This window comes from Equus quagga, chromosome 14, assembly GCF_021613505.1.
Source record: "Equus quagga isolate Etosha38 chromosome 14, UCLA_HA_Equagga_1.0, whole genome shotgun sequence".
NCBI lineage: Eukaryota > Metazoa > Chordata > Mammalia > Perissodactyla > Equidae > Equus > Equus quagga.
In genome coordinates this window covers 3,504,491-3,514,987 of record NC_060280.1, presented here as the reverse complement: position 1 = coordinate 3,514,987, position 10,497 = coordinate 3,504,491, and positions in this window count along the sequence as shown.

Sequence of the window (10,497 nt, the reverse complement as noted above, 5' to 3'; positions counted from 1 at the left end):
TGCCAGGAAATCAGCTCAAAGTATTTCCTTCAGATAAGTGGACGTGCTTGTCATAGTTTTCTTATGCCTGTTAAATCTTCCTATGAAATATTTTACTGAGAAATATGTAAATATTTTGATTGCTTGTGCCATTCTTTTCAGTCTGCTTTGCAGATTACACATGGATCTCTGTATGAAACAGGAAGCAAATAGGCAGAAATTTCTTAATGTAGCATTTTTCATTAATGAAGACACAAGGGCTAAAGGGAAATTTTAAAAAATATTTTCTTGATGTAAATGACTGAGACGAGTGATGTACACTCCATGACTTGGCCTCGAAGTGACAGCAGTGTGATGGAAGTACGTTATGAGTTTCCAGGCCAGCATCCTCTTACCTTTCCTTCCTGACGGCAGATAAGTAAACCAGGGCTCAGGAGTGGAGTATTTGCCAAATATACATTAGTGCAGATTTGTATGTAGCAAGACTTACAGATTTGCTACATCTTAGAGGAAGAGAGGTCTCTTTAATCTTAAAACACATGTTCTTTACAACTTCTGGTTGGCAGATGTTATGTATTCTGAACATAGCTAGGGTAGAGAAAAGTGAGGGAATTTTCCCCAGGCGGTTCGTATTAAATGTATAAAATCTCTGTTTCAATTCAGTTATTTAATTTTTGCTTTTCTCATGATTATTATGAAAGAATAAGATAATGTTGAAGGAATTTGAAGACCAATATCATGGAATAATTGTGCTGGTTCTACTATCTGAAGTGACATGGTTGTATGTGTTTTTAATTGTCAAATGACCACATTTTCCAGTGGTACACATTTTATTCAATTTGTGGGTTATAAATGTAAATGCATGACTTGACTGAGGAAGGCATTATGTCCCTAAAACTCGCTCATGACTCTGGGGCTGAATAAAACATCAGTCAGAGTTCCTTGTTTGAAGCAATAGAAACCATCTCTGGCCTTAGCCAAAAGGAGATGCATTGGAAAGACAGGAGGGATGCCCATAATTGACACTTGGCTGGTAGTCTAAGGTTAGGAGATGGAGAGTTGCAGGCCAGGCTGCAGGAAGTACAGTCAAGTCACAGCACAGCAACCATCTGATCCATGGGCTCTTGCAATGTTTGGGATCATCTAACCGCCACTACATTTCCTCTTTGCAGAGCCCATCCAAGATTCAGAGTTCTAGAACAAATGCCTTATCAACAAAGCCTAGCTCACTGGCCTGTTCTGCGGTACAGCTAGAAGTGGTAGGGGAAGATCTCAGCTTCTGCGGTTTGAGGTAGGGGCAGCAATAGGAGGCAAGCACTGGAAACTATCTTCCAACTATGTTGGCACACAGTGAGGAACTGGTAAAAATAATGGGAAGTGAATGGCGGTCAGCCAAAAAGTGACAAATATCTACTCCAAATAAACATTGGCTTAGAAGTCATGATGAGTTTGTAGACTGGACTTTGTCATTGAATACTGTGAGATCATGGACTAGTCCCTTTTGCTGTCTTTCCCTCAGTCTTTAAAATGGCAAATTTGACTTAGAGCAGGAATGGGAAGTAGATGGCACTACATCGTCTTTCCTCTGGTTTCCATAGCAGACATCACTAATCAATCACTGTATTATGCACTTGAGACCAGACGTGACCTCAGAATCCTTCTCAATATAGTGCTCTGGCAGCAACCACTAAATTATTAGAGTTGACAAATGAGATAAAAACCTTGCAAATATCTCCGAAGTAAATGTTAATTATAATTCCTTAAAGTGTTAATGTTCTTTGAAGTTCCAGGACTAAGAAGTATTTTTAGGTGAATTATTTTAGAAAATTAGGAAGAACCTAGACCAGGTGGGAATAGACTCATAAAATAGCTAATCCACTAATATCTGATTTCAGTGAAAGAAAATATTTTCAGACTTGACTGGCTTTTAATATAAATGTTGAGATGTTGAAAAAATAATTTTTTCGATTGTGGAACGTGCTATTCATCCTCTGCTGTTAATCCAAGTGCTGAGCTCATAAAGACTATTCCTTGAACAATAGAAAAATAAGATATTGGTCTGAGATTTAAAACTATGAATTATATTGTTGATGACAAATATAACATATTGTTAATGGTGAAGAAATCACCGTTAAACATGAATTATACTGTTAATGGTAAAGGAATTACTATTTAAGTAGTCTTTAACATTTATAGAATACAAGATATGAAATGGCTCAAAAATCTATCCCAGAATTCACTGGGATATAAGTTACTAAACCTAATAGGTTTAGCTATTGTGACCAAATAAACATATTTGTTTATTACATTTTTGTTTGCCTATCTATTTTAATAGTGAGTCTTTTGTACTTAGAGCTTTTTTTTTAACATCTCAAGCCACTATTCAGACTGGATGGATTTACAATTTCGGGAAAGTGACACCAAAGGGAATGCCTGCCATACCTGGGAACTGCCAGTCTCCGATGGCCTGTAGCATCTCTTCTCCACCCAATAGGTTGCCATTGTCTTCTGAGTAGCTTTGGGCTGTATTTGTATTCATCTACACATCAAAGTCTCCTTTTGGAATGATAATAGCTTGTAATATGTCCTTGAATCATGCCAGGAAAATAACTTGCTAATTCAAGTGAAATTTCTGGTACCAAGAAACCACAAAAAGCCTTCTAAAACAGTTTTTGGACACTAGCTTTCTGTAGAGTACCTAGAACAAGGTCATTTTCACAAGCCATCTTTCCTCTATAACATTTTTGGGGTAGATTATGAAAGGACCGCAAATTCTTCTCATTCCTGTATGCATGCCCTGCAACGCTGCAACTTTGCAGATCCTTTTATCAAAAGAGGTGGAGTCCATTTCTCTACCCCTTGAATCTGGGTTGGCCACATGTCGTTGCTTCGGCCAAAATATTCCTAGCAAATGTGATGCAAGCAGAGGCTCAAAAAGTGCTTGCACTTTGGAGTCTATGTTCTTGTGTTCTTGGGAGCATGGAGCCCACCACCATGTCAATAGCCTGGGCTAGCCTTCTGGATGAAGAGAGACACATGACCAAGTTATCTTCATCACTCTAGTTAACAGAGTCAAACATCAGTCATGTCAGTGACGCCTTCCAACACCTTTCACCCCCATCTAAGCTGGCCCACTATTAACTGCCCAGTTAACTCTCAGAATCATGAGAAATAATGAATCTTCGTTGTTTTAAGGCATTCAGTCTTGGGGTGAATTTTCAAGTATCAATATATAGCCCCAGAAGTTGCTTTCAGTCTACTCATCATTCACCCAGTATTGGTTTGTCTACCCTCACAGGGTAGGAGCAGGGATAATTTCTAGAAACTCCTTAGCTCTCCCTACTGATTGCCAATGAATAGAATGCATCCTTAGAAGCAGTGGGAAAGACTCATGATAGCCTAAAGTTGTTTTTTTTGGTGAGGAAGATTGTCCCTGAGCTAACATTTATGCCAATCTTCCTCTATTCTTTGTATGTGGGACACCGCCACAGCATGGCTTGATGAGTGGTGTGTAGGTCCAGGCCCAGGATCTGAACCTGTGAACCCTGGGCCACCGAAGCAGAGTGTGTGAACTTATCCACTATGCCACCGGGCTGGTCCTCCTCTCCATAATTTTTCAAAGAAAACTGACTTTTGGCTGTTTGGTTTTCATTATTTTAGCTTCAGGCATTATTTTTTTAATGAAAACATTGTATGTTGACATTCTTTTTGAGGTCTAGCAGTGATCACAAGTGTCAAACACCTTAACACATATAGTGAAAACTTCATAACATCAGCATATTCCAAACTATTTCAAAAAAAGTAATTTCTCAACTTGGTTAGGGATAATCTATCACATGAATTTGATGTGGCATTGGAGAGTGAAATAGGGAAGAGAGACCAAGTTTGTCTCAGAGAAAGAAGGAGCCTCATAACATTTAAGCTGCACAATATCTTCCTGATAGAGATCTAGAGGTCAGTTCCCTTTTAGAATTTCTAAGGCTCCTTGAGACATTTTACTCTAGGTCCTAACATTCTGAACTGCAGCTTATTCTGCGTCCCAGGGCCAATTGATTCCTGTCTCCTCTCTTCTACCTTCAGGCTATTTCTAACAACATATCATCTATTATCTCTGGGAATTCTTGTCCTCAGAAACAGAATTCTCTCCAGAATTTTCCTCTCTTTCGACTGTGATACTTGGTCCCCTTCAAAGTTAGATAGTTAGTTTATGTACGCATACACATGTTTGTGTTTATGTCATACTTCTCTGTAGTTTCTGTTTGTGCCTTGGAAATGGTTTTCTGGTGGAAAATTGGCCAAAGACATGTTTTGGAGAAATGGCAAAGCATGGTAATATATGGTCAGAGAGATCATGCCTAAATTATATATCATATCTGTACATAGGAAAAATGCTTTTTTGTTTTTATCATCAAATTTCAGTAATGTGATAGTGCTTTGGGGTACACAAATATACTGTTTATGAAGTTGTGGAGTTCCTTGGTCTGGTATTATGATGTCAATTATTTCAATTGTTGCATCTTAGGAACTGTGAAGAGATTGACAGAATATGCTAGTTTTATGAGGAGGCATATAGTCATATCGGTGTTGCATTCTTTACAACATTCTTTACATTGAATCAAATAGCCAGATTTAACACAGAACCACAGTGTTCCCTACATAAGTGGGAATAGGGTCACAACAGTTCCTACAGCAGCTGGTTTTGAATAATTACTGGTAAGAATTTTTTTGTATTGAAAAATTTAAATGATCAAGAATAAGACACAAAATGCCTTGTCATTTTTAGTTCAACACCCCTTAGATGTCACACATAACATGCAATGTTGTCTTTAGAAGTCAGCAGACTTTGTGGACACTTTCATTCTGAATAATTCAGTTCAAATTCTCTACAACTTTTTCCCTCCAAAATAAGTATGCATATATTGAAACATATGTATAACATATATTGAAAGTGCTTCTGGCTGTTAACTCTGAGAAGGTCTTCTGAAATCTGTTAACTTCCAAAATCCAGGCAGTGGAGTCACAGGTGTCTCACAGAAATATATTCTCTGAACTCCTTCCCAGGTGGGACCACCTGTATCAACAGGGGAAATCACCACCAGAAAGACAGGCTGTGTTAACAGTAGATACAGCAATTGTGACCTGAAAATAGTAACCTAGAATCCCTTCTGCTGCTCAGAGGGACAACAGACAAAAACGAACAAAGGTCTCGGGATCTTGGGATGAGAGACTCCAGCTGACTATAATAACCTGATGAGATATCTGAGAAAAATAGCTCTTTCTCTGCCTTTTCCTCAGACTACACTCCAAACCTGGGTTCCACTGATCAACGCTCTCTTCTCAGTATCCAGTAAAAACTGGTTAAACCATCAAACAAGACTCTTGACTGTACCTGGTGTGGTAGCCCGGGATCAAACTCTCCTCTTGCCTAATCCTTCCTTCCCTAGTCAATGGGAACACGCTTGGATTTCAACATGATTTGTAACCCCCAGTGGGATGTTTGCTTTTAGGTATCCCTAAATGTATACAGTCAAAATCAGTCTTATCTTATCAGTAGGTGTCTCCAGCGTTTGTGCAAGAATTATGAGGACATGAGCTGCCCTCAAGGGATCTTTCAGCCAGGGTCAAAGCTTAGAATTACCTTCTCCCCACCCAACTGTCCTACAGGCAAGTGTTCTATTTCAGTAGCTCCTAGAATTGTAACAATGCCTGAAGTAAATTGGTGATTCCATGTTTTTTCCTGTAGACATTTACTAGCATCTTGTGTACTACATGTGAAGCACTGTGCTGGTACAGTTGGGAGTTCAAAAGGAATAAGACCAAAGTTTTGACCTTAAATTAGAATCAGGTGAAGATATGATGTGGAAGCACCTTCTAGCTCTCAAAGAGGGTCTAGCTGTTGATTAAGTGGGAGTATGGTACTTGTTAGCCTTGAGGATCCAAACTAACTCATCTTAAGTTATAGACTACTTCTCAGTCCTGCCTGTTGGCATGATGCATGGATTCATGACACAGTTGTCTTATTGAGCACCTACTTATTCATTCACTTATTTATTTGTTTAAGAAATGTTTATTGGGTGTCTGTTATGTGCCAGACACTGTACTAGTCTCTGGGGATACAGCGATGAAAAAAATAGAGAAAAATCCCTACCCTATGTTTTCATTACAGTGAGAGAAGACATATGATAAAATGAAGAAGTTAAATACAATACATTAAATGGAAAAAAGCTATGGAGAAAAATAAGGCAAGAAAGTGGGAGAGCAAGTGTGTGTTTGTGTATATGTGTGTTTGTGTGTGTGTGTTAGGGGCAGTAATTTTAAATAAGATGGTGACAGACACTGCATTAGATTTTGGAGAAAAGTAATAAATGAGACAGACATGCTTGTGGAACATACAGACTGGTGGAGAGGAAAGTTAATTATATGAAATTGTGGTATTAGGGTAGGAGGTACATATGAGGCTATGGGTGAGGGCACAGGGCAAGGGGGCCTGAGTAGTCTAGGGGGTCAAGAAAGGTTTTATGAGTGAATTGATATGAAAATTGAGACCAAAATGTAAAATGAGCCACAGGAGAAATGAACTGGGTTGTGGGTCAGCACAGGAAAAAGTGGGTTCAAAGAAGCAGAAGGAAGTGAGAACTTGGTGCATTCAAGGAACTGAAAATTTAAGATGACTGAGGTATGCATTGGAGGGAGGAGAGTGACATGAAATGAGTCTCCAGAAGAAAGCACTGGTCATATCACAAAGGCATTGAATGCCACATGAAGAAACTTGGGCTTTGTTCTAACAACATACAGAAACCATTAAAAGTCTTTAGAGGTTTGGAAAGGACTTAGGCTTTGTTCTCAGGGGCCTGTAGGAAGGCAGGATGAGGATGGAGCTCTGTTCGTTCTGCCTCTAGATCTTGACGGCCACTTACCTCTGTTCTTTGAGTCAACTCCTTAGTTTGTCTTTCAACTGTAAAGTACATTAATCTGTGACCTACACATTTACTTATTCACTCATTTTTTCCACAACTGATGTATAATGTTGGTAACTTGCATCCTGGTCATGTCCAAATAAAACTTTTTATTTCAAATGTCTGATAAGATGTGTTCCTCTTAGGATAAATAACTAAAGGCCAGTGAAAAATTCAGGGTGAACAATGCCAAGCTCAGGACTGCAATTTTAATTTTAACTCCCTTGAGCCTTTATTACATTTGATTACCTTGCTGTACATTTACAAAACACAACAAGAAAATAATTATTTCATAATTAGCTCCCTTGGCATATTACATATTATTTATTTTCCAAAAGTATAATACCTGTGTGTCATTCTTAAGAACGTTCCATAACATAGACGTGAACCTTTCTAGTTGGAGGGGTCCACAGGCATCAAAATTATTATATGGATGAGGGCATTGCCGACTTGAGAGGGAAAAATCACTTATACTGTTTGACAAAGTTTATGTATAGTATTATTTCTTTTATTTTATATGTGTTATATGATTTTTACGTTTTGTATATTTTAATAAATTGTTCTTTTAAAAAAAAGTTAATACAAATATATGGTGCAGAAATGCAAAAGTTGTAAAAGGGTATACAATTAAGTCTCTCTTTCTTCCCTTCTCCCAGCCCACACTATTTCCCTCCCCTGATGCGATTTTTATGTAATCTGTCCGGATATGTTTTATGTATGTATATGCAAACACATATTAAATATGTATATCTATTATAAGACATAAATTTTTAGCATTCTCTACATATTTTTCTCCACCTTGCTTTATCACTGAACAATGTTTTCTTGATATCATTCCATATGGATATACAGAAAGAGCTGCTTCATTCTTTTTAATAGTTATGTAGTACTCCATTACATGGATGTGCTCTCATTAATTGAATTAATCCACTGTCTCAGAGATTTCATTTTTTCCAAGTATTTTCATGACAAAAATATTTCAATAAATACCATTCATATAATATCCTTTTTACCACATGGGATTCTATGAATAGGGTATTCCTAAAGATGGAAGTGCTGGTTCAGAGAGAAAATAAATTTTGAAAATTTTAATGACTGTTGACAAGCTACCTATATGATGCTGTTTATTTCCATTAGCAATTAATGAGAGCACTGGTTTTCCCACACGCTGTTCAACACAATGCCTTATTGAGCTATTTGATCTTTGCCAAGAACCTAAATGGTAATTCACCATTGGTTTATCTTACATTTCTCTTTTTATGGGTAAAGACGAGTATATTTGCATATATTTAAGATTTATTTGGATATCCTTTTCTGTGAACTGTCTGTTAATAGCATTTGACTATTTTTTCCTGTTGGATTGTTATTTTTTATATTGATTTGTAGGCATTATTTATATATTAAGTAACTGAAACCTTTGTGATATGAGCTGCAAATTTTTTTCCCCAGTTTGCAGTTTAACTTATAACTTTGGTTAAGGTATTTGTTTTTATTAAGTACATTTTTAAAAGTGTAGTAAAAACTCATCACTCTTTTTTATTGCCTCTGGGCTTGTGTATTTTATATAGAAGGACTTTTCCTGCTCTGAGATTATTTTAAAAATCTCATGTTTTATTCTAGAGTTTATGAATTAATATTGTACAACAAAACATTTGATATAAAGATATATTTTCTAAAATTGATATACAAATCTGTTATTTGTCTTCAATGTGGCTACATATTTGTCCCAACACCATTTTCTGAATAATGCAATTTTTGCCCTCTTATTTGAAACACCATCTTCATTACAAACTACATTTCTAAATAGGTTTGAGGCTATATCGGACTTTCTATTATGTTCCATTGATCTGTGTCTACTCATGTGCCATTATTGTACTATTTCAATTATTGTAGTTCCAAAATATGTTCATAGCTGATAGGTCTAATTCCTTTTCATTGGTCTTCATTTTCAGAGTTATTTTTGACAAAATTTGTTGGTTTATTTTTTTCATAGGAACTTTAGAATCTATATAGTTCCAAAAACTCCTGGTATCTTTTGATGATTTTATAAAATTTATAGATTTATTTAAAGAGATTTAGCATCATTTTAAAATTGAGTGTTTCTGTGCAAGAAGAGAGGATGTTTTTGCCTTTTTTGAGTCTTATTTTGTGTAAAACAGATCAAGGACTGGTTCTGGTCTGCAGTGAGATAAGAAGAAAAATTAAGAGCAAACATTTAGAAACTTTCAGAGCAATTTGACATGTTTGTGACATCCATTGTGGTTGTGACAGTCTTTCAGAAATTTATTTTTATTGTATTTTAAAAAATTATCTAACCATGATAAATTGAAAATAAAAAAGATTGATGTTTCTCCAAGACAATTTGAGAAGCACTGCTGAAAAGCACAATGGTAGTTTTTGTGGTTATTATTGTTTGAGGATTAATTTGATTATATGTATGCATATACATGCTGATACATGAATGCATAAATATAATCATATCCGTGTTCCTTGTAAGTTTTTTTCCTTAATTTTTTTCCTATTTGCTTTGCTCTTTTTCCTCTTTTTTGTCTCTGTTAATTCACAGCCTCTCTCCACTTCAAATAACGCATATCAACAATTCATTATATATTCTTCTATATTTTATCTAGAAAAATGTTAAATAATAGTGGGCAAAATTTCTTTTCCCTGAAGTTTAAGGAGAATACTGCTAGAGCTTCACCAGTAAATGTGATCCTTGTTTTGGGAATACGATACATATATTTATCATTTAAGACAGTATACTGCTATTCCTTTTTTATTAAATTAAAAAATATATATTTTAAAGATTATCAAATATATTTTTAGCATCTTTGGTGATGTTTTTATTATATTCCTTTTAAATGTATCAATATGGTGAATTACATAATCAGATTTCCTAACTCTTGTCCATCTTTTCTTTCCTGGGATAAATTGCATCTTGTTGATCATGATTTATTAAACACTTTCTCTCCAGCTTTCTTGAGATATAATTGACATATAACTGTGTAAGTTTAAGATGCACAATGTGATGATTTGGTACACATATATATTGTGAAATGAATACAACAATAAGGTTAGTTAGCACATCCTTCACTTCACGAAATTACCATGTTTTTGTTTTGTTGTCATTATGGTGAGAACATTTAAGACCTACTTTCTTAGCAACTTTCAAGTATACCATACAGTATCGTATCGTGTTGAGAATTTTTGCATCTCTGTTCGTCAGTTATATTTGCTTATAGTTTTATTTCCTTATATTGTCCTTATCTGGCTTTGGTATGAAGGTAATGCTGGCCTTGTAAAGTTAGTTTTGCAGTGTTTGCACCTCTTAAACTTTTGGGAAGACTTTGAGAATGATTGGCATTAATTCTTCTTTAAATATTTGGTAGAATTCACCAATGAAGCCATATGGTCCTGGACTTCCATTTGTTGGGAGGTTTTTGATTACTGATTTAACTTTTTTACTCATTTGTTATTAGTATGTTCAGCTTTTCTATTTCTTCATGAGTCAATCTTGGTAGGTTGTATGTTTCTAGGAATTTATACATTTCTTCCAGGTTAT